The sequence below is a fragment of the Callospermophilus lateralis genome, chromosome 6, assembly GCF_048772815.1.
Source record: "Callospermophilus lateralis isolate mCalLat2 chromosome 6, mCalLat2.hap1, whole genome shotgun sequence".
Classification (NCBI taxonomy): Eukaryota; Metazoa; Chordata; class Mammalia; order Rodentia; family Sciuridae; genus Callospermophilus; species Callospermophilus lateralis.
In genome coordinates this window covers 109,893,272-109,919,958 of record NC_135310.1, presented here as the reverse complement: position 1 = coordinate 109,919,958, position 26,687 = coordinate 109,893,272, and the positions used below count along the sequence as shown (strand labels likewise).

At 34.6% G+C, this 26,687-nt stretch overlaps 1 protein-coding gene across 2 annotated transcripts in view; it reads right to left on the bottom strand.

The window, feature by feature from the left end:
* Supt3h (SPT3 homolog, SAGA and STAGA complex component) overlaps positions 1-26,687 on the bottom strand; it is a 458,490-nt gene that overhangs the window by 352,969 nt on the left and 78,834 nt on the right. The gene's annotated exons all lie outside the window — the stretch shown is intronic.

Genomic DNA, 26,687 nt, shown 5'->3' with positions numbered 1-26,687 from the left:
AAATGTTTGCTGATGTGGCTTAGTGGTTAAGTGCCCCTGGGTTCAATACCCAGTACCAAAAAAAAAAAAAAAAAAAAAAAAAAAAAAAAATATATATATATATATATATATATATATATGTAAATAATTATAGAACTGAATGTGACTTGTCCTTTTACAATGAAACTGAGAGCTAGAGAGTAAGATTTTCTTATAGTGATTGAGTGACATACACAATTTAAATAGATCAATTTCAAACAAGGAAATACAAGACACCATCAAAAGACTACCAACCAAGAAAAGCCCAGAACAGGAGGAATTCTCCACCGAGATCTACAAGAACTTCAAATACTCCTCAAATTATACCATGAAAGAGAAAAGAAGGGAAACATTCAAACTCATTTTATGAGGCTAGATCTCTAACCAGACAAAGACACATCAAGGAAAGAAAATATCAGACCAATATCCCTAATGAATATAGAAGCAAAAATCTCAATAAAATTCTGGCAAATTGCATACAAAAGTATATTAAAAAGATAGTGCACCATGATCCATTGGGCTTCATCCCAGGAATGCAAGGTTGATTCAATATACGAAAATCGATAAATATAATACATCAACTCAAACAGACATGAAAATAAGAATCATATAATTACCTTAATAGATGCTGAAAAATCATGTGATAAAATAGAGCACCTCTTCATGGTCAAAACATGAGAAAAACTAGGAATAGGAGGATCAAACCTCAACATTGTAAAAGCCATTCATGATAAGCCCAAGGCCACCATCATTTTATATAAAGAAAAATTGGAAGCATTCCCTCTAAAAACTGGAACATGGCAGAAATACTGTCTTCCACCACTTTTTTGTTTTGTTTTTAAGTTCAGCAGCAAATTTATTTTTTGAACATTAGAACATATTTATTTTTTATTGATTTTTAAAAAAATAAATGATAGCGGAATGCATTACAATTCTTATTACACATATACAGCACAATTTTTCATATCTATAGTTGTATATAAAGTATATTGACAGCAATTCATGTCTTCATACATGTGCTTTGGATAATGATGTCTATCACATTCCACCTCCTTGCTAACCCCCTGCCCTATCTAGAGTTCATCTATTCCTCCCTACCACACTATGAATCAGCCTCCTTATATCAGAAAAAAACATACGGCATTTATTTTGGGGGGATTGGCTAACTTCACTTAGTATTATCTTCTCCAATGCTATCCATTTACCTGCAAATCCCATGATTTTATTCTCTTTTATTGATGAGTAAAATTCCATTGTGTATATATGCCACATTTTTTTTATCCATTCATCTCCTGAAGGGCATCTAGATTGGCTCCACAGTTTAGCTATTGTGAATTGTGCTGCTATAAATATTGATATGGCTGTGTCCTGCTTTTAAGTCTTTTGGGTATAGACCGAGGAGAGGGATAGCTGGGTCAAATGTTGGCTCCATCCCCAGATTTCCAAGGAATCTCCATACTGCTTTCTATATTGGTTGCACCAATTTGCAGTCCCACGAGCAATGTATGAGTGTACCTTTTTCTCCACATCCAAGCCAACATATATTGTTGTTTGTCTTCATAATAGCTGCCATTCTGACTGGAGTACAATGATATCTTAGAGTAGTTTTGATTTGCATTTATCTAATTGCTACAGATATTGAACATTTTTTCATTTATTTGTTGATTAATTATATATCTTCTTCGGTGAAGTGTCTGTTCAAGTCCTTGGCCAATTTATTAATTGAGTTATTTGGGGGGGTTTTTGCTGCTTAGCATCTGAGTTCTCTATATACCCTAGAGATTAGTGCTCTATCTGATGTGTAAGAGGTAAAAATCTGTTCCCAGGATGTAGGCTCTCTGTTCACCTCACAGATGGTTTCATTTGCTGAGAAGAAACTTTTTCATTTGAATCCATCCCATTTATTGATTCTTAGTTAATTCTTGTGCTACAAGAGTTTTATTAAGAAAGTTGGGGCCGAAACCGACATGGTGGAGATTTGGGCCTACTTTTTCTTCCATTAGGTGCAAGATCTCTGGTTTAATTTCTAGGTTCTTAATTCACTTTGAATTTTGTGCAGGGTGAGAGATAGAGATTTAATTTCATTTTGTAGCATATGGATTTCTAGTTTTCCCAACACCGTTTGTTGAAGAGGCTATCTTGTCTCCAGTGCATGTTTTTGGCACCTCTGTCTAATATAAGACAACTATAATTTTGTGGGTTAATCTCTGTGTCCTCTATTCTGTACAATTGGTCTACTAGTCTCTTTTGATGCCAATACAATGCTGTTTTTGTTAGTATTGCTCTGTAGTATAGTTTGAGATCTGGTATAGTGATGCCGCCTCCTTCACTCTTTCTGCTATGGATTGCTTTAGCTATTTTGGGTCTCTTATTTTTCCAGATGAACTTCATGATTGCCTTTTCTATGATGAATGCCATGGGGATTTTGATGGGAATTGCATTAAATCTGTATAGTGCTTTTCGTAGGCTGTACAGATTGTTTATTTATCTGTACGCCCCATGAGGTCAGGGACCACATCTGCCTTCTGTATTTCTATGTCCCCAGCAACCAACAAACTGCTCAGCATAGTGTAGCTGCTCAATTAATAGTTGTTGAGTATGTATTGATTCTAGCGTAGTATGGTCATTTTGATAATATTAATTCTGCCTATCCAAGAGCAAGGCAGATCTTTCCATCTTTTAAGGTCTTCTTTGATTTCTTTCTTTAGGGTTCTGTAGTTTTCATTGTATAGATTTTTCACTTCTTTGTTTAAGTTGATTCCCAAGTTGTTGTTGTTGTTGTTGTTTGAGGTTATTGTAAATAAGGTAGTTTTCCTCATTTCCTTCTCAGAAGGTTTGTCACTGATATACAGAAATGGTTTGGTTTATGGGTGTTGATTTTTATATCCTGCTACTTTGCTGAATTTGTTTATTAGTTCTAGAAATTTTCTGGTGAAGCTTTTTGGGTCTTCTAGGTATAGAATCATATCGTCAGCAAATAGTGCTAATTTAAGTTCTTATTTTTCTATACATATCCCTTTAATTTCTTTCATCTAATTGCTCTGGCCACTGTTTCAAGAACTATGTTGAATAGAGGTGGTGAAAGAGGGCATCCCTGTCTTGTTCCAGCTTTTAGAGGGAATGCTTTTAATTTTTCTCCATTTAGAATGATGCTGGCCTGAGGCTTAGCGTAGATAGACTTTATGTTGTTTAGATATGTTCTTGTTATCCCTAGTTTTTCTACTGTTTTGAACATGTAAAAGTGCTATATTTTGTCAAATGCTTTTTCTGCATCTATTGAGATGATCATATGATTCATATCTTTGAGTCTACTGATGTGAATTACATTTATTGATTTCCACATGTTGAGCCAACTTTGCATCCCTGTGATGAATACCACTTGATCATGGTGCACAATCTTTTTGATATGTTTTTGTATTTGATTTGCCAGAATTTTATTGAGAATTTTTGCATCTATGTTCATTAGAGATATTGGTCTAAAGTTTTCTTTTTTTGATGTGTCTTTGGCTGGTTTGGGGATCAGGGTGATATTGGCCTCATAGAATTGAGTTTGAAAGTGCTGCCTCTTTTTCTGTTTCCTAAAATAAATTGAAGAGTATTGGTATTAGTTCTTCTTTAAAGGTCTTGTAGAACTCAGCTGTTTATCTGTCCGGTCCTGGGCTTTTCTTAGTTGGTAAGCTTCTGATGGCAAGTTCTATCACTTGATACCCATCTGTTTAAATTGTGCATAGCATTCTGATTCAATCTGGGCAAACTGTATGACTTAAGAAATTTGTCAATGCCTTCAATCTCTTCTATTTTACTGGTGTATAAGTTTTCAAAATAATTTCTAATTATTCTTGGTATTTCTGTAGTCTCTGTTGTGATATTACCTTTTTCAATACATGTGCTGGTAATTTGAGTTTTCTGTCTCCTCTTCATTAGCATAGCTAAGGTCTGTCAATTTTATTTATTTTTTCAAAGAACCAACTTTTTGTCAATTTTTCAATTGTTTCTTTTGTTTCGATTTCATTAATTTCAGCTCTAATTTTAATTATTTCTTGCCTTCTACTGCTTTTGCTGATGATTTGTTCTTTTTCTAGGGCTTTGAGATGTAATGTGAGGTCATTTATTTGTTGACGTTTTCTTCTTTGAAGGAATGAACTCCATGCAATCAACTTTCCTCCTAATACTGCTATCATAGTGTCCCAGAGATTTAAATATGTTGTGTCTATGTTCTCCTTTATGTCTATGTTCTCCTTTGTGTCTATGTTCATTCAGTAGCATATTGTTTAGTGTCCAGGTGTTGGAGAAATTTTTTGTCATTGATTTCAAATTTCATTCTATTATGATCTGATAAAATGCACAGTAGTATCTCTACTTTTTTGTATTTGCTAAGAGTTATTCTGTGGTGTATTATATGGTCTGTTTTAGAGAAAGATCCATGTGTTGCTGAGAATAAAGTGTATCTGCTTAATTGCAGGTTGAAATAATCTATATATGTCAGTTCAGTCTAAGTTATTGATTGTATTATTGAGTTCTATAGTTTCTTTATTCAACTTAGGTTTGGAAGATCTATCCAGTGGTAAGAGAGGTATGTTAAAGTCATCCAAGAATATTGTGTTGTGGTCACACACACAATATATTGACCACAATATGACTCTTGAACTTGAGAAGAATTTGTATGATGAACATAGCTACACCAGTGTTTGGGGGCATATATATTTATAATTCTTATGTCTTGTTGGTGTATGATTCCCTTGAGCAGTATGTAATGTCCATCTTTATCCCTTTTGATTAACTTTGGCTTGAAGTCTACTTTATTTGATACGAGGATGGAAACCCCTACTTGCTTCCACAGTCCATAATTCTTCCCAACCTTTCACCTTCAATCTGTGTATGTCTTTTCCTACCAGATGAGTATCCTGTAGGCAGCATATTGTTGGGTCTTTTTTTAAAATCCAGTCTGCTAGCCTATGTATTTTGATTCGTGAGTTTAAGCCATTAACATTGCAAGGTTATTATTGAGACATGGTTTGTATTTCCTGCCATATTTGTTTATTTTTGTTATTTAACTTGACTTGATTTTCTTCTTTGATTAGATTTTCCTTTAGGATACTACCTCCCTCTGCTAATTTTCATGATGTTTTTCGTTTCCTCTTCATGGAATACTTTGCCAAGGATGTTTTATAGTGCTGCTTTTCTAGCTATTAATTCTTTTAACTTTTATCATGGAATGCTTTTATTTCATATTCAATTTTAAAGCTTACTTTTGCTGGAGAGAAGATACTTGGGTGGCACCCATTTTCTTTCAGAGCTTAATATATGTTGTTCCAGGATCTTCTAGCTTTCAGGGTCTATGTTGAAAAATCTCCCATTATGCTAATTGGTTTCCCCTATATGTAATCTGATTCCTTTCTATCATGGTTTTTAAAATTCTCTCCTGATTCTGTATGTTGGGCATTTTTATTATAATGTGTCTTGGTGTGGATCTATTGTGATTTTGTACATTCGGCGTCCTGTAGGCGTCTTTATTTTGCATTTCCAATTCATTCTTAATTTTTTGGAAAGTTTTCCGATATTATTTCATTGAATACATTGTTCGTTCCTTTGGGTTTGACCTCTATGCCTTCCTCTATCCCAAAAACTCTTAAATTTATTCTTTTTATGCTATCCCATATTTCTTGAATGTTCTGCTCCTGGTTTCTTACCATTACCACTGTGTGGTCTATGTTCTTTGCAAGTTATATATTTTATCTTCATTGTCTGAAGTCCTATCTTACCAGTGGTTTATTCTGTTGGTGATACTTTCATTTGAGCTTTTAATTTGGTTTATTGTTTCTTTCATTTCAAGGATTTCTGTTTGATTTTTTTGTTTTTTTGTTGTTTTTTTAGAATCTGTATCACCCTGTTGAGGTCATCTTTCACTGCCTAGATTTGTTTATGTAGCTCCTTGTTGAAATAATCTTTCACAGCTTGTATTTGCTCTCTTGTATCTTCCTTGAATTCACAGAACATTTTAACCATGTATATCCTGAAGTCTTTCTCTGTAATTTTTCTGCTGTGACTGCCAATGATTCTAATGATGTGGTGTCTTGATTTGTTTGTGGTACTTTCTTCCATACTGTCTTTTCAAGTTGCTCGTGTGTCTTCCTTTCCATCTCTGTGGGTCTGGGATGTTATTGTTTTTACCCTGTAGGTTTATAGTGCTCTTGTAGGGTTCCAAGATCCCTCCCTCTGTGGGGAAAGACAATGTTAACAGATCCCAATATCAACAATATATAGTGACAAACACTTATTAACAATTTGTTATTATTAAGAACGTTTACAGTTTAGTTTCAATGTACAGAAACGTTGGGTTCAATTATTATCTAAATTATAATCAGTAGTTTTGTAAAAATGTTTACAGTTTCTGACGGTGAACAATGAACTGGGAGTCGGGGCTAGAACAATATGCTGAGGAGAAAGGATGTGAGGATATAGAGTTAATATATCTTAGGAAATGTGAAAGAGAAATCTAATGAAGAGGGTTAGTAGCAAGAGAATAGACAGGAAGTAATTTAGGGTAGACGAGTACATGAGAAAACAATAGAGTACATAATACAAACACACATATATATTTAGAAAAGTACAGGATGTTAGGGCTGTGATTGTGGCTCAGCGGGAGAGCACTCGCCTAGCATGGGCGGGACCCGAGTTCGATTCTCAGCACTACATAAAAATACAGGCATTGTGTTATGCCCATCTACACCTAAAAGATAAATATTAAAATAATAATAATAAAATTTTTAAAAACTTTTAAAAATACAGGATGTTAAAATAGTAAAATTTGGAGGGGAAAAGAAAAATGAAAGAAGAAAAAAGAGAAAAAAGGGCATATACAACTCCTCTATATTATATTATTCAGATGACTCAGTCCTCAAAATCCTATTTCATGCTAACTTCTTGGTTTCACATATGTTGGGGATGAGAGGGCTGGAGGAATAGAGGTGTAGAAAAGAAAGAGAAAAAAGAAAAAGAAAAAAAAATACTCAAAAGAAGAAACCTGGGTTGTTGCTAGTTTTAGAGATCTGTATCTTTTCTGTTTCTCTTCTCATCCAGTAGGTGGGGTTGAATGTTTTAAGCTGGTGTCTCTGCCCTCAGGATGGGTTAGGAAACCAGGGTGGGAAGACTGGTCCTGATGTAGGGCGTCTGGAAGTGGGGAGTGCCACCTGCCAGACCCTGCAGGGAGACTGCACTTCACGGGTCTCTTTTTGGGACTGGTCCTCTGACTTCAGCACCTGGTATTATCTCTCTCTCTCTCTTGCCTGGAGATTTCCCAGTTCCTGGTTTCTCTGTTAGGCTCCAAACTTTAGACCCATCTCCCTCTCACTTAGCAGTTTCCAGCTGTGGGATCTCTCACACTAAGGCTCACATCAGGTGGGCGGCGCCCTGGTCGCACTGAACACATGCCCAACTGAGTGTTTTTTTTGTGTGTGTTGGGTGGTCACTGTTGGGTGGTTATAGCTGCTGGGGAGGTGGGGGAGCATTGGATACCAGGTACCTGTCCAGATGGAGATCAGATCTGAGACCTGCCCCTACCAAATATGGCAAGAAAAGCCTCTTTCACCACTTCTATTCAACATAGTCCTTGAAACTCTAGCCAAAGAAATCAGAGAGACAAAAGAAATTACAGGGATACACATAGGAAAACAGGAACTCAAATTATCACTATTTGTCAACAATATGATTCTATATTTGGAAAATCCAAAAAATTTCACCAGAAGACTTCTAGAACAAATAAATGAATTCAGCAAACTAGCAGGATATAAAATCAATATCCATAATTCAAATGCATTTCTATACATAAGTGATGAATCCAATGAAAGAGAAATTGGGAAAACTACCCCATTCAAAATAGTCTCAAAAAATAAAATAAAATACTGGGGTTGGGGCTGGGGCTGGGGCTGAGGCTGAGTGGTAGTACACTTGCCTGGCATGTGTGAGGCACTGGGTTCAATTCTCAGCACAGCATATAAATAAATAAATAAATAAATAAATGGTTTAACAACAATTTAAAAAATAAAATATAACACTTGGGAATCAATCCAACGAAAGATGTGAAATACCTCTACAATGAAAACTACAGAACACTAAAGAAGGAAATTGACGAAGACCTTAGAAGTTGGAAAGATCGCCAATACTCTTAGAGAGGCAGAATTAATATTGTCAAAATGGCCATATTACAAAAAGAATTATAGAGATTTATTGCAATTCCTATTAAAATCCCAATGACATTCTTCATAAACTAGAAAAGGCAATCATGAAATTCATTTGGAAAAACAAAAGACCCAGAATTGTCAAAGCAACCCTTAGCAAGAAAAGTGAAGCAGGAGGCATCACAATACCAGACCTTAAACTATACAACAGAACAACAGTAACAAAAACAGCATGGCATTGGCATCAAAACAGAATGTATAGACCAATGTTACACAATGAAAGATACAGAGACCAACCCACATACATACAGTTATCTCATACTACACAAAGGCACCAAAACTGAACACTAGGGAAAAGATAGCCTCTTCAACAAATGGTGCTGGGAAAACTGGAAATCTATATGCAACAAAATGAAATTAAACCTCTATCTCTCACCCTGCCTAAAACTCAACTCAAAGTGGATCAAGTACCTAGGAATTAGACCAGAGATCCTGCACCTAATAGAAGAAAAAGTAGGCCCAAATCTTTAAACTGAAAAGCTTCTTCTCAGCAAAAGAAACAATCAATAATGTGAAGAGAGAGAGAGAGCCTATAGAATGGAAGAATATCTTTACCACACATACATCAGAAAACACACTAATCTCCAGGATATATAAAGAACTAAAAAAAAAAAACAAAAAAAAACAAATAACCCAATCAAAAAATGGGCTAAGGAACTGAACAGATACATCTCACAAAAAGATATATAAGCAATCAACAAATATATGAAAAAATGCTCATCTTTAGTAATTAGAGAAATGCACATCAAAACTAAGATTTCATCTCACTCCAGTCAGAATAGCAGTTATCAAGAATAAAAGCAATAATAAGTGTTGGCAATATGTGGGGTAAAGGTGCATTCATACATTGCTGGTGGGACTACAAATTGTGCAACCACTTTGGAAAGCAGTACAGAGATTCCTTAGAAAACTTGGAATGGAACCACCATTTGACCTAGCTACCCCACTCCTCAGTCTATTCCCAAAGAACTTAAAACCAGCATACTATAGTGACACAGGTACATAGATGTTTATTCAGTTGAATTCACAATAGCTAAATCATAGAACCAACCTAGATGCCCATCAATGAATGAATGAAAAAAGAAACACCACAGTTTCTTTCATATATATATATATATATATATATATATATATATATATATATATATATAAAATACACACACACAATGGAATATTACTTGTCATTTAAAAAAAAATTTAAAAATCATGGCATTTGCAGGTAAATGGATGGAGTTGGAGAATATCATACTAAGCAAAGTAAGCCAATCTTCAAAAATATTTTCTCTGATAAGTGATGATGATCCATAATGTGGAAAGGGGGCAGGCACGGGAAGAATGGAGGAGCTTTGAATTGGGCAAAGGGGAGAGTGTGGAAGAGATGGATCATGGGAATAGGACAGATGGTGAAATGAGATGGACATCATTACCCCAGGTACATGTATGATTACACAAATGGTAACTCTACATCACGTACACCCAGTAATTGAAATGTTATGCTCCATTTGTGTAAGATGATTTGAAACCTTATTCTGCTCTCCATGTACTACTAAGTTTAATTTTAAAAATAAATAAATAAATAAATAGGAAAAAAAAACTTGAATTGCTAAGACATCATTAAGTCAAAATTAGGGACCTAGAAGTATTTAATTTCCAGTGGAAAAAATTGACTCCACTGCAAACTTGTAATGATTTCAAGACTTTTTTTTACTTTCTCCATTACTCTCTGATAAGCGAGTCAAGTACTTACAGGATAAATTAAACCAGCACAATCTGTCACCTTTACTTTGCTGAATAGTCATCAATGGTATATCTTTCAGGTAAAGCACAAGAATACAAATGGAATTCTGGCTCTAACACTTGCCAACTGTGAGAATTTAAATAACTAACTAAATGTCACAGTCATTACCTTATATGTAAATTCAGAATAGTAATATGAACTCAAAAGAATGTTATGAAGCTATAGTTAAGACAATTCAATTTAGCCAATAAACTTTTACTAAAACTTACCACTGGCCAAGTACTGAGGATTCAAAGTCAAAAATGATTCCTTCTTAAGCCTGAAAAGCCCTACAGTACGACAGGGCATAAAAGAATACTAGTAACTGAAAGACATGCTATTACAAGTAGAAAAATGGAACCCCAGCATTAGGGGAATGTAAAGGCACTGGAAAAAAAATGAAAGAGATTAATTATCAAAACAACAAAATAATTTTGCTAGCTGAAGCAAAGAATATATGTTAGGAATAGTGAAAGATAAAACAAGAGAGGTACATGGGAACAAAATACTGACATGTTCTAACTATAATAAAAATAGCATATATAAATATAAGCTATCATATCACAATTAAGTCATTACTCATGCCATATTACGTTTTGTTTGTATGTCTGTTTCTGAACTAGACAGTGAGCTCAGAGGTAGACATGATAGTGAGGTAGATCACACAATATTTAGCATTTACCTCTGTTTTATTTTTTTTTTCTGTCCTTAATAAGCAGGTTGTTTGTGAATTTAAAAAAAAAAAAGTATCAGTAACAGTTTTCACTGAAAAGTAACTAGAGATAATCCTACTTTTTAGCACTCTTATTTATTCTTTTTACTTTTGCTTTTGAGTTTGGGTCTAAAGTATTATCTGTTCGTACCTAAACTTATTTAAAATCAAAAGGCCAGAAAGTGGATTCAAGGCTTCTTCTTTAATAGCAGAAACACAATAGACAAATCACTAATCTTTTTTTAGATTCAGCTTTTTAAATCTATAAAATGTATTCATTACTATATACTGATACGCATGCCTCATAAAATTTTGATAAGAATTTGATTAAGAATCAAATTAGATAGGTACATACTTAGTTCACAAACTGAAAAGAAGTTTGCAAATTAAGATATAATTTCCCAGAATATAACATTTGGAGTTCTTCTGTTTCACATAGGAGATTAAACAACCAATGTTTTTCCCTCCTGCAGCTATGTCTATTTCTCTCCAGTGAAATAAACAAAGATAACATATGAAATGGGTGACAATCAGTGCTCCCTTGGATGCACAAGGCTCAATGGGTTTAACAATATCAAAGCAGTCTCCAGATATCTTCACATGTTTATTACCAAAAAAAAAAAAGTCTTATCTGGGATGTGTATTTAGCCTGAGTTAAGCAAAGCACTTCTCTCTCCCTTTGAGACTACACTGAAAACCTGTCTAAGCAAAGCATAGAAGAAGCCTTATAGGATGTTCAAAGTCTCGAAGAATTAAAAATAGCATCATTAACAAAAATTTGAACTCAAAAGAAAAGAGAAAAGTGAGAAATGTTAAACACAGTAGCAAAAGCCTTACATAAGCCTTCCAAGTCAAGAAAACAATAATAAGTAAATAGTATTCCCATACATATGCATCACCCTGTGGATTTCCCTCACAGTTAATGACTCTACAATTAATCCAATTTTCAAAAGGCAGACATTCTGAAATACTGAAGCATGTTCCCAGCTTGCTTTCTCTCAACAGGTCTGCACTTGACTGTCTTAGGTAGAATGTGTAATACACTGACAGTTGAAGAGGATTTCTAAATAGATTTTTATTTCCTCCTTGATAAAACTATTATCTCATGAAGCTGTCTTTCCTGATTTGCTTGGAAAAGAACAGAATGGATACTTTCAAAATTCTTCTTTTACCATTCAGTAGACTTCTTTGCTTACTTCAAAGGTCTCTTCCTCAGTGAAATATTTCTGGACTTCTGCAAGCTAAATTAAACCAGCACAAGATTCCTACTTGAACACACATTATGCACAAACTCCTCCCATTGTAGTTAATGCATCCTACTTAACTCCCAGTGAATCAGCACCTAATCTATAAAGGGCCGGCCATGTCTTACCAATAGTCCTAAACACTATCTACCTAAAAGGAAAAGTCTTGTGCCCATTCATTCATCCAGTAAGTATCTAACAATGGCCTATTTTATAAAAAGCACAGTTGTGGCCCTAAAGATAGACAGAACCAAAAAGAAAAAGAAAAAAGAAAAATCTATCTTAGTGAAGTTCATATCAGAATGAAGTAGACAGATAATGAGTCAATACATATCTACGATATAAAATGCTAGGGGAAAATGATATTTGGTGTATTTAAGGGGAAATATTGTTTGTGAACGTGAGATATTATAAGGTAATGAGAGAAGGCTTCACTAAGAAGCCTTCACATTTCAACACAGGCTCAAGGTACTGAGGATATGGGTTATGTGAATTTAAAGAAACAACATTCCAGATAGAGAAAAGAATAAATGCAGGAGAGCTAGCATAGGCATATCCTTGGCATTTCGGAGGAAATTCAAAGAAACTAATATAGTAAGAGGAGATAAACAGGAGAGAAAAGATCAGAAAGATAAAGGAGAATGATCATGGAAGACTACAATGGCCTTCATAAATCTTTCTTGCTTCTACTATGAACGAAATAGGAAACCACTGAGATTTTAAGCAACAACAATAAAAAAAAAAAATCCATGATCTGATTTTTGTTTTTAAAGTTTTACTCTAAGTCAGGGGCAGTGGCACACACCTATAATCCCAACTACTCTAGAGAGGCTGAGCAAAAGGATCACAAGTTGGAGGCTAGTCTGAGCAACTGAGCCAGAACCTGTCTCAGATTAACATAAAAAGGGCTGGGGATATAATTCAGTGATAGAGCTCTTGCTTAACAAGTGTGAGGTCCTCAGTTAATTCCCCAGTACCCAAAAAAAAAAAAAAAAAAAAAAATACCTTTCTGGTTTTGGGGTTTGTTTGTTTGTTTGTTTGTTTTTTTAAAGTTTCAGTGGCTACATGCATAACAGAATATAGGGAGAGCAAGGACGGAAACTAGGATACTAGTGGAGGCTTGAGGCCACAGAAGTGGGGGAACAGGCAAGAGACAATAGGGCTAGGAATACACTTTGGGCATGACACAGTAAGGAGGGCAACAAATACACTTACAAAGCTGGAAAAACTTTGAAAATGAACATCTGTGGAAATCATGCAAGAAAATACAACAAACTGAGAAGCAAATATTCATGAAAAAATATTAAATTAAAAAAAAAAACAGCATGAGTATGAAGAATTCAGCCCAGGAATGATTTCATCACTCAAAGTTCTATCAGCACAGTAATTCAACTAGAGAAGAAGAAGCTATGATAACCAGCAGCTGCTGCTAAAGTGGGCTCACTAGGTATGGAGTACTAAACAGGAAGATTAGCCAAGGGTTTAACAAAAGAATAGCCAAACAAGGGCTGATGAGCCTTTCACATCCCCTAGATGGAGGAGGGGTTGGGTACACATAAAATAGAGACCAACCTGGGTAGAGTCATCGAAACATCAGTATTCTATAGTGTGTATACACATACACAGAAAAGACATGAGATACCACAAAAGTAGTAAAAGACAAGGGAGATTTTTAACACAGCCATAACATGAAATGATCTCTAGCCCACAAACAAATCCATCAGAAATGGGTAAAAATGTTACTAACTCAAAAGTGAGCTAACCAAACTTTAAAGGCAATGTGAGATTATGAAAAACAGAGGATCAGTGATCAACTGGGACTTATGATGGGATCAAAGCTGGACTACAAATGGCTGACATGACTATTTTGGTGTGAGGAAAACATTCTAAAATTGAATTTGGATAATAATTGCTAAACTCTCTATGTTTACTAAAAGTCACTGAAGTTTGCACTTACAGTGGATGAATTTTATGATATTTAAATTATATCTCAATAAAGTCATTCTGAAACAAGCAAACAAAAGATAATGGTAGACATAAGAAAGTACAGTTGAGGTTGGATAAAACTAATGGTAGTGCCAACTGTTAGAAAGAAAGCATACTGATAGACAAGAACACAAAAGAAAGCAAGTGTCTTGAAAGTCACAACCCTGAACTATCCATCCTGCTCTTACAATAAGTGAGGGAGGGATTAAAAAATTAAAAACCACTTGTTTAAACCACTATCTGTGAGGCTTTTAGTACAATGCCTAACAGAAGCCTAACTCTTATAGTATTTGCAAGCAAGAAAGAAACAGAGGGAGGGAGAAAAGATGATGAAGAAGAGAAAGGACAAAAAGGAGAGGAAAGAAGAAGACAGGCAAAATTTTAGAGAACACAAGAACCATTATAAAAGAAAAAGAAAAATTTTATGTGAGAGAAGACCACCATGTCAGAAAAATAAATGTAAATAGAGTATACTTATCTAATGGAAAGAAAAAAAATCAATTAGATTTGAACTGAAATTTCCCCTATGAAGTGTTTCGTGAGAAAAGAACAGCTAGGATTTTCATTGTTTTCCTTCACATAAATTCAATTATTTCAAGTCCAGAGAATATCCTCAACAAAATTTTGAATCTTATTAAAGAAATGATTTGGGAAGTGAATCAAATACATACAATAAAAAGTACTGACAAAAAGGTGACTTAACATTATCAGTTTATTTTAAACAAAACTAAATTTTAGTGAAATAAACCATAGGAAACATGACAAAGATTCTTAAGAAAGACCTTGTACTTCTTTCTTTCTTTCCATATAAATGTTCAATTCTCAGAGGGGAGTTAGGGGAGGGGTGGCCTATTGGGATGGAAGGACCACAGAATGAGACACACATTATTACGTTATATATATGTATGATTACACTACTGATGTGACTCTGCATCATGTATAGCCAAAGGAATAAGTTCTGTTCATTTGTATACATTGTGTCAAAATGCATTCTACTGCCATGTATAGCTAATTAGAACAAATTTTTTTAAAATAGAAGGGAGATCAATAAAACAGAAAAAGGAAATAAGGGGGGGGGGAAGAAAAATAAATAAATATTCAATTCTATTTTTTTATGTTACCAAAAAACCCTTACACTTTGTCTAAGCTATCCAGGTACAGAATATTGAAACTGAATTAGGTCCTGTCAAATAGCATCAACTACCAATTGTTTTAGCTAATGCAGTAATACTTTGCAGGACTTCAGTTGGATTAGGTCTTAAGAGATTTTTCATAATTTTTAAACTTTACACACCCTAGGATACAGTCTTACCATCACAACTTTGAGGTAAGCAAAAAAGAACTACATATTGAGATCACTGACAAACATTAAACTTAGCACTTTGGAGAAATCCATAAATATACAAGGAACAGCAAGGTAGAATTATTCCTAATTGTTTGTAGAAATAAATCAGAAAAAATACAAAGGATATTACAGAAGCAAGAAAGAACCACACAAAATTAGTATGCTCCCTGAAGCAACCTAACAAAATATACCATTTCTTTGTATAGAGGTTCTGAATATATTATACATGCAAGAATAATGTTTCATCAATTAATTTCTTGAAAGGTATTTTAAAAATGGAACCACACCTCAAGAATCAAAATGATGAATATTTGAAATGAAAATACATTAAAATTTATCTACCAAAATGTGATCAAAAATCAACTTATTCATCCGGGTACAGCAGCTCTCACCTATAATACCAGAGGCCCGGGAGGCTGAGACAGGAGGGCCACAAGTTCAAAGCCAGCCTCAGCAAAAGCAAGGTGCTTATAATAAGCAACTCAGTGAGACCCTGACTCTAAAAAAAAATACAAAATAGGGCTGGGGGTGTGGCTCAGTGGTCAAATGCCCCTGAGTTCAATCCCCAGTACCCCCCGCCCAAAGACAAAATATCAACTTATTCATGCCTTTTGCCAAACTATACATCAAACCTCTTTTCTTCATAGAATTCTTTTTCAAAAAAGAATTGTTTCATATTAAATTTCTAGTAAAGTTTCTTGTGTTTCAGAGCACTTTATCATATTTTATTTTGAATTAAAAAGCGAAATGTGGAAAAGATACACTGGCCTGAATTGAACGCAATCAATACTAGCTTTGGAAGCATATAAGGCTTACTGATTTAAAAAATAAAAAAATAAAAATTAAGAGCAACAGCAAGAGAGTGGATCAATGGAAAAATTCAATACAGGTTTAGTAGTTATTCTTGAAAGAATTACATTACAATATCAAGTGCTAGATATTAGCATAAAAATTTAAAGTTAAAAGGAAATAGAGCAAACAATTTACAAACAACATAAATAATGGATACTTTAAGCCAAGGTATCATTTCATTTAAATGATATTGTACATTCCAAAACAAGAAGAAATAAAGATCATGCACCTGAAAAATAATTTTTTGAAAATATTCATGAATTTAAACTGGAAAATAGTATTTTTAAAATACTATTTACATGACAAATGTGAACTGTACTTCTCTACCTCTTAATTTTAATTTGACTACATGACTTATTTGACAATGATAAATAGGCAGAAGTGACAAACTGTGCCAGTGAAAAGCACAAGCCTTAAAAGGATTTAAAAGGACCTCCAGAGACCATAGGCAATGCCAAAAACAATAGTATGCCCTTAGGGAAGCCCCTTAATTAAAAAAAAAAATAAAAAAGATGAAAGTCATGTAGAGTATAATCAATCCAGCTACCTACACATCTGCAAAAATCAGCAGAGGCTGACAACTCACATACAAATAATTATTCCCACCATGGTATGATTTCCTATGTAGCAATAGCAAAAAGAGTTGCAGGTAGATTGTTTTGACAACAATGTTCAAACATCAACAATATAAAATTAGTTCTCCTTCCACACAGTCAAAAGCCTTGATTTCCAAACTTACAATCAAAGAGAAATAAAATCATTAAGATATGTACATTTGCCTGCTATACTAGACAGATTTTAAGGGGCCAGAGTCTTTGATCATTTTTTAACTTTACTGAGATATACCACACAATCTATCACCTGAACTGTGCCATTCTCAAGCTATGGAACCAATCTAGGTGCTCTACAACAGATGAATGGATAAAGAATATGTGATATACATACACAATGGAATATTACTCAGCCAAAAAGAAAAATGTAATTATGGCATTTGCCAGTAAATGCATGGAACTGGAGAATATCATGCTAAGTGAAATAAGCCAGTCCCAAAAAAACAAAGTCATAATGTTCTCTCTGATATGTGGATGCTAACCCCCAACAAGAGAAGGGGGTTAAAATTAAAAGTTCACTGGACTAGACAAAAGGGAATGTAGGGTAAGGAGAGGGGACAGGAAGACAAAGAGAAAAGACAGTAGAATGAATCAGACATATCTTTCCTATTCTTATATATGAATACATGACCAGTGTATTAGGATCCTAATTAGAACAAGTTACACTCATTCTATGTATGTAAAAGAGTCAAAATACACTTTACTGCCATGGATACCTAGAAAGAATAATTTTTTAAAAAATCGTACCATTTAACATTTTTTAGCATATTCATAGAGTTTTGCAACTAAAAACACAATATAATTTCCAGAACATTTTCATCATCCACAAAATAAACATTGTACCTTCACAGTCACTGCCTTATCCTGACCTACTCACTGGCTCCTCCAGTTCTAAATCCATATTGTTTCTATAGATTACCCTATTCTACACATCTCAAATAAATGACATCATACAATATGTGGTAGTTTGTGACTGGCTTCTTTAATTCAAGTTTCCACAGTCTCTCCACATTTTAGCATATTCAGCAATTCATTCCTTTTTTTTTTTTTTTAAATAATATGGGTGGACAACATCTTTTTTATTTTTTTTATTTTTTTTAATTTTTATTGTTGGTTGTTCAAAACATTACATAGTTCTTGACATATCATATTTCACACTTTGATTCAAGTGGGTTATGAACTCCCATTTTTAACACATATACAGATTGCAGAATCACATCGGTTACACATCCACTGATTTACATATTGCCATACTAGTGTCTGTTGTATTCTGCTGCCTTTCCTATTCTCTACTATCCCCCCTCCACTCCCCTCCCCTCCCCTCTTCTCTCTCTACCCCATCTACTGTAGTTCATTTCTCCCCCTTGTTTTTTTTTCCCTTTCCCCTCACTTTCTTTTGTATGTAATCAGTTCATTCCTTTTTAAAGTCAAATAATATTCCATTATATGGCTAACTTCACATTTATTATCCATTCATTAGATTCTGGACAGGTTCCACTCACCAGGTTACTTTTTGATTATGAATAATGCTACTAAGAACATCCCTGTACAAATTTTTGTGAGGACTTCATAATTTCATTTCTCTTCATTCTGCTTCACTGGAAGCAGAATTACTGGGTCATATGGTAAATCTTTTGAGAAACTGCCAAAGCATTTTCCAAAGAGGCTGAACCATCTTACATTCCCACCAACAACTTAAGAGGGCTCCAATTTATTCACATCATCTACTTTTGTTATCTATCTTTGATTATGGTTATCCTATTAGGTACAAGTACCCTATCACTGTGGATTTGATTTGCATTTCCCTGAGGGCTACTGATGATAAGCATCTTTTTATGTGTCTACTGATCATTTTTAAATAAATATTCTTTGAAGAAATGGCTATTGAATTACTCTGACCATTTTTTAATTGGCCTTTTTACTATTGATTTGTAAAAGTTCTATTTTATAAATAAGTAACTTACCAGAGATAAGTATTTACCAAACATATGACTTGCAAAACCTTTCTTCTTTGAAAAGTTCCATCATTATTTTATTCCATCATAGAAAATTCATAACTATGAAAATAAGTAAGAATATATAATTTTAAAATATTTGGGTACAGAAAAAGCCTTCTATGACTAAAACAAGATGTTAAATGATTTCATATTCTTTTGAAAAATGACCTCATTATGACAATTGGCTAACCAACTAACTTCCAAAGCCACTAACTGTAGCTCACAGTCACAGCTGTTACTTTTTCTAACAAGTAAATGTTGATTTCCTTTTAAATGGCATTTCAAAAGAACTAATGATTTCTTCAAAGTACTACAATTTATGAGCAATAATTACACTGATGAGAGTACAATGAGAAGTCTGTGACTTGTTCAATAAAGATGATTATTAAAAAATGACAGAATAATCAGCTGAAGACTGCAGAATTCTTGGACAACAAGCACACATATTTAGGAGTACTGTAAATCATTTATGAATAACACAATAAACACAAAAAGTGCTTATTTTGACCTTAAAATAACTTTTTAAAAATATTTAACTGATTTGCCTTATCTCAAAAACCACATGACTATTTGAATATTATTTCTGGAAATTTTTTAATAATTCATAAAATTTAATACCCTCACACAAGTATAATAGAAAAAACTGTTACTCAGTTAAACTGTTTAAAATTCTTCTTTGCCTTGGCACTTACTACCACTTATTAAAAAGTTAAAATGACTTTTACATATTCCCAGAACAATTGATTAAACCAAATTATACTACATAAGCAAAATGGAATACCAGGTGACTATTAAGCATTACATTATACAGAGCGTTTCTGGACAATGTAAAAATGTTCAAGATATTTAATGAAAAATCTGAGGTAAAACAATTATGTCAAGTTTACATGCATCTGTGCACATATTTGTATGTGTATCACAGACAGACAGATATACATAAAAGCTTTCATAGCATTAAACTGTAATCTCCAGTCTAGTCTCACATTCAACTGCCTATTTGATATTTTAACTTGATTACCTAATAGGTACCTCAAACTTATCATAATCAAAACTCAATTACTAATTCACCTACTCAACTCCATTAGAACTGATGGCAATACCTTTCAAGGACTTTTCAAGCAAAACCTTGGAATCATTTTAATTCCTTTCAAACCTCATATCCACTCAACATATCCTATTGACTCTACCTTTTAAATATATCCAAATTCTAATCATGTCTCATCATCTTGTCTACTGAACTAAGCCATCTCTCGCTTTGATTTCAACAGCCTCTTTCCTAATAAGTCTCCCCCTTCTCTACCTTTGCCCCATTATAGTTTCTCTTCAACAGGGCAGTGAAGGATCCCTTTGAGACTAAAGTTATGTCACTCCTTTGTTTAACAGCCTAAAGTGGGTTCTTCACCTTACCAAGCAAAAGCAAAGTCCTTACACTGATGTTCAAAGCTACATACTGGAAGACCTAATGTGTCTTTGATCTCATCTACTATAGTCCCCACCCCACCCGGTTCTATTTACATCATTACAACATATGTTAAAGAACCTAAAGGTAGGGATTCATTTTGAACTAAAAGTAGAACAAAGGAACTTATATATGGATAGTTGCCCTCAAGCCACTGGAGGATCTCCGGATAATATAAACATGGGCTTGCTTCAAAAAGTCTTTATCAAAACCATTCAACTAGCCAATGCCAATCAAAATCCCAACGGCATTTCTTGTAGAAATAGAGAAAGCAATCATGAAATTCATTTGGAAAAATAAAAGACCCAGAATAGCAAAAACAATGCTAAGCAGGAAGTGTGAATCAGGCGGTATAGCGATACCAGACTTCAAACTCTACTACAGAGCAATAGTAACAAAAACAGCATGGTACTGGTACCAAAACAGGCGGGTGGACCAATGGTACAGAATAAAGGACACAGAAACCAATCCACAAAATTACAACTATCTTATATTTGATAAAAAGGCTAAAAGCATGCAATGGAGGAAGGATAGCATCTTCAACAAATGGTGCTGGGAAAACTGGAAATCCATATGCAACAAAATGAAACTGAATCCCTTTCTCTCGCCATGCACAAAAGTTAACTCAAAGTGGATCAAGGAACTTGATATCAAATCAGAGACACGGCATCTGATAGAAGAAAAAGTTGGCTACGATCTACATACTGTGGGGTCGGGCTCCAAATTCCTCAATAGGACACCCATAGCACAAGAGTTAATAACTAGAATCAACAAATGGGACTTACTCAAACTAAAAAGTTTTTTCTCAACAAAAGAAACAATAAGAGAGGTAAATAGGGAGCCTACATCCTGGGAACAAATCTTTACTCCTCACACTTCAGACAGAGCCCTAATATCCAGAATATACAAAGAACTCAAAAAATTAGACAATAAGACAACAAATAACCCAATCAACAAATGGGCCAAGGACCTGAACAGACATTTCTCAGAGGAGGACATACAATCAATCAACAAGTACATGAAAAAATGCTCACCATCTCTAGCAGTCAGAGAAATGCAAATCAAAACCACCCCAAGATACCATCTCACTCCAGTAAGATTGGCAGCCATTAGGAAGTCAAACAACAACAAGTGCTGGCGAGGATGTGGGGAAAAGGGTTCACTTGTACATTGCTGGTGGGACTGCAAATTGGTGTGGCCAATTTGGAAAGCAGTATGGAGATTTCTTGGAAAGCTGGGAATGGAACCACCATTTGACCCCTTCTCGGTCTATTCCCTAAAGACCTAAAAAGAGCATGCTACAGCATGCTACATAGCAGCACAATTCACAATAGCAAGACTGTGGAACTAACCTAGATGTCCTTCAATAGACGAATGGATAAAAAAAAAAATGTGGCATTTATACACAATGGAGTATTACTCTGCATTAAAAAATGACAAAATCATAGAATTTGCAGGGAAATGGATGGCATTAGAGCAGATTATGCCAAGTAAAGCTAGCCAGTCCCTAAAAAACAAATGCCAAATGTCTTCTTTGATATAAGGAGAGTAACTAAGAACAGAGTAGGGACGAAGAGCATGAGAAGATGATTAACATTAAACAGGGATGAGAGGTGGGAGGGAAAGGGAGAGAGAAGGGAAATTGCATGGAAATGGAAGGAGACCCTCAGGGGTATACAAAATTACATACAAAGTGAGGGGAAAGGGAAAAAAACATAAGGGGGAGAAATGAATTACAGTAGAGGGGATAGAGAGAGAAGAGGGGGGGAGGGGGGATAGTAGAGGATAGGAAAGGCAGCAGAATACAACAGACACTAGTATAGTAATATGTAAATCAATGGATGTGTAACTGATGTGATTCTGCAATCTGTATACGGGGTAAAAATGGGAGTTCATAACCCACTTGAATCAAAGTGTGAAATATGATATATCAAGAACTATGTAATGTTTTGAACAACCAACAATAAAAATTAATTAAAAAAAAAAAAAACATTCAACTCCTAGCCTCATCATCCACCAAACTTTCAGGCACACAAATACAGAATCTGCAATTCCCTCAGAACAGACATGATCATTGAAGTCTCTGAATTATCCTAGATGATATTCTCTATCTTTGTAATTTAATCTTATCTCCTTTGTTGTTCCCACAATTTCTACCACTTTTCCCACAAAACCTCTTGTCTCTCTATGCCCTCCCCACAAACATGGGTCTCTCTGAGTTCTGAAATGCAGTGTAGCACAGTGGTTAACATCACATTTGGAAGTCAAACTGTCTGTATTTGAAAACCTGCTCAAAACCAAACTAAATCCCACAGCCACACAGCTTCTCTATCTACAAACTGTAAATAACAATGGTAGCTATCTCACAGGGTTGTTGAGATGTTAAGAAATTAATATATATAAGGCCTTAAAAGATACAATTAGCATGCAATAGTAATTATTATAAATTTTTTAAACTATTAAAATTATAAAGGAAAGAGGAAAAAGGCCTTAAAAGATAATGAGCCACATAGTCTTTAAATGTTAGCTATAATTACTACCTCCCTTAAGATTCAATTTCAGTATGTATCAGGACAAATGCAGGTTAATTAGGTACCCCCAATTTAACACTTAACATATTTTAATATCCTTTAAATCTCTCTTTCGTGCCATTACAAAGCACAAATATAACTATACGGTACACTGAAAATTATTAAGAATGAAAAACTGAAAGAAAGGGTAAAATGATTCCATGGCACATGGTTTTCAATATAGGAAATAAATAAACAGGGCTACCAAAGATGCATATCAGAATTAAACAAGGTAAAAAAGCACACCTGACTACAAAAATGGGCAAGGGCTGAATCGCCTTAGTCATGTACCTTTTTGTGAGAGTACATGATGAGAGAAGAAATCGTTTTTTTGTTTTTAATCTATGACTGCCATCTTCTCATCAATGTGTATAGCCAAGGGCTTTTAGCCCAGAGAGGGAGTCCTTTTCTAAATAATTTGCCAAGAAAGGACTCCTTAATTTACACAAAGATACCATGTAGACTAAATTTTACCCAGGAGATAAGAATAACTGAATGCCATCACAATAGAGCAGGTGAAGATAAAACAAAGAACCTGACTTCCCTGAACACAGCCCAAACTGGAAGACAACATAGTATACTTCTACTGGGACAACCAGGGTGGTTTGGGAATATTGAAGAATACGGCTCAAAGGATACCTACCTAGACTATTAAATCATAGTACACATTAAGAAAGAAGAAAGATGATACTGTGTTCTACCAATGCATTCATTTTCTGGTACCATCTTTAAAAAAAAAAAAAAAACAGGGGCTCATTACATTTAAAATCAAATACAGAGAAACTCAGCAAAGTCTACAGTCATTGCAGGGTTTCCAGGACTACATAAACAAACCACTAATTGAAGTACACAGAGTGATTTGCTCTACTTTTTCTTTCCCTAGAGAAAGTCACACTGAGCAGATAGATGATGAATGAGTTAAGTAGGTAAACGGGTGGGAAAGCTCTAAACATTGGAAATGATACCTGAACAGACCCTGTAAATAACAAAAAGAGGAAAAAAAGGCTCTCACTCCACCTTTCACACACATTAATTCAGTACCCTCATTAACAAATGTCTAAATGCAGTAGGATAAACCTTTCAAGAGCCTTACAGATAGTGGAAATTTTTTGTTCATTCTGTGCCTTACAGTCTCATGAAATAATAAGACCACAAAAGTTTATCTATACCAAAGATTAACTCAAATCAAATACTTCTCTAGGACTAAAAAGAGACAGAATAGACAAAAATGTGAGCAAAAATTCTTAAGAGATAAAGAACCATGTTTTCCAATCAGCTTATTAGTTAAAAGTTGATATTTTTATCATAATTTGCCAATCTCCTTTCAAGGAATTCTAAACATTTGAGAAAGAAGAAAACATATAAATTGATCCTCTTAAAACATCAACTAATTATAGAGGATCTGTTGTGTGTGAAGGGAAACCAACTGCAGAACTCCCAATGGCTTTCACCAAAAGTGCTAATGAGAGAACAGATACACGCAGATTAACATTATTTTATGCATTACCAAATTCATGTTCTCCCTTTAAAAATGTTTTATATCCCCCCAGCCTGCACACCGTGGCCTGGAGTTCCAGAGGCAGAGCCCACCCGCCCCACACCCACAGCCTGGAGCCCTGAGTTCTGGGGCAGAGCCATGCCGCACTGCGGTTCCTTATTCACCAAAGCGTGGCTCCACAGCCCAGCTCCATAGCCCAACATCAGGAAACATACAGGCTTGAGGCTGCCACCACCATGAAACTGGGATATCACTGCTTCTATCAAGAGACAACAATAAGGACCTGGTAAGACATCACCAGAGTTTTCTCTACTAGGGGTGCTAACGGGTAGCCTGTGGCTGAGGTAACAGGGAGTCTTGCATAGGGTTGCCTAGCTCTTGTTTCTCCTACTAATAGCCAGATCCTATGATTACCCTCTCACTAGTCATGAAATCTAATACCTCCATATTCTTACATCCTACCTAATAAACATCTCAGCCAACACCCAGTGCCCCCTTCCACCATCAGAAACTGTAAACCATTACGCAAACCTATTGATTATATGGTTGAAGATAACTCATCATTTCTGTTTATAATGACAAAACTGTAAATGTAAAAATAGATCCTGATATATGGCTGCATGTTGGATACATTGAGTGCTATAATATTGATCTCTCCCTTAAACATGCGGTTTTGATAATCTGTTGGCCCACTAAAAGACAAGAGGGCAGAAGCTATAATACTTCAGATCTACACTGCAAGAGAGGAAGACACATAGACATCATGAAAAAACAAGGGAGGAAAGTGCCCCAAACAAAAGAAGACACTACAAAAATAGAATCCATAGAAAGTGAAGTACATAAAATATCAGAGGAGTTCAGAATATATATAACTAAAATGATTTGGGAATTTAAAAAAGACCTAAGTGAGCTGATACAGGCAAAAACGATCACTCCAACAGAGATAAGAGCAAATACAAGTTGCAAGAGATTACTTCAAGAAAGAGACAAAAATACTGGAAAAAAAAAAACAGAAATCCTGGAAATGAAAGAAATAATAAGCCAATTAAAAACTCAATAGATGGCATCAACAATAAACTAGAGAAAGACAGAACCTCAGACAATGAAGACAAAATATACAATCTTGACAATAAAGTTGACCTCACAGTGAGGATGGTAAGAAACCAAGAACTGAGCCATCCAAGAATTATGGGATTCCATCAAAAGACCACATTTAAGATTTATTGGGATAGAGGAAGGTTCAGAGAGTCAAACCAAAGGAATGCACAATCTTTTCAATGACATAATATCAGAAAACTTCCCACGCATGAAGAATGAATTGGAAAATTAAATACAAGACCCCTATAGGACACCAAATGTACAAAATTACCACAGATGTACCCGAAGACACATTATAATGAAAATGTCTAGCATATAGAATAAGGATAGAATTTTAAAGGCCACAAGAGAGAAAAAGCAGATTTTTGTAAATGCTCAATATCATTAATTATGAGAGAAATGCAAATAAAAGGCACAAAGAGATATCATTCTCACCCCATTTATAAAGATTATTATCGAAAAACACAAAAAATAAATACTGGCCAGGATGCAGAGAAAGGGGTCTCTCATAAACTTCGTGGGAATGCAAAATTAATATACCCAAGATGGAAAATGGTATGGAGATTCCTCAAGAAACTGAAAATAGAACTATTATCCAGAAATTCCTCTACTGCTATATAACTAAAGGAGATAAACTCATGAAATCTCAAAGATCTTTCACTCCCATGTTTATTGCAGCACTATTGACAATATTAAAATATGGAATGAACCTACCTACTTACTCTTCAGGGGATGAATGGATAAAACAAATGTGTTCTATAAACAAAATGGAATATTACACAGCCATAAAAAATAATGAAATCCTGTCATTTGCAGCAATGAAGATACAACTGGAGGTCATTATGTTAAGTTAAACAAGACAGACACAGAAAGACAAACACCACATGTTCACTTGTGAGAATCACTAATCTCAGAGAAGAATGGAACACAACTGAGGTCTCTAAGAGACAAGGAAGTACAGAGAACAAGAGAGAAAGAAAGCAGTTCAATAATGGGCAGCAAAACACAGAGAATAAAAATTAATTCAGATTTTTCTATAGCACAGTAGAGTCACTAAGGATTAAAAAATCTAAGATATATTTCAAAATGACTAGAAAAATATGAACCTCGTAACACATAAAAATGATTGAGATGGAAATGCTAAAAACTCCTGATATCAAATCTGACTGGATAACTACACATTGTATACATGTAACAAGTTGTTATAATGTACACCATAAAGATACATAAATATTACATTTCAAGTTTTTAAAATTCTAGGACTGGGGATGTAGCTCAATAAT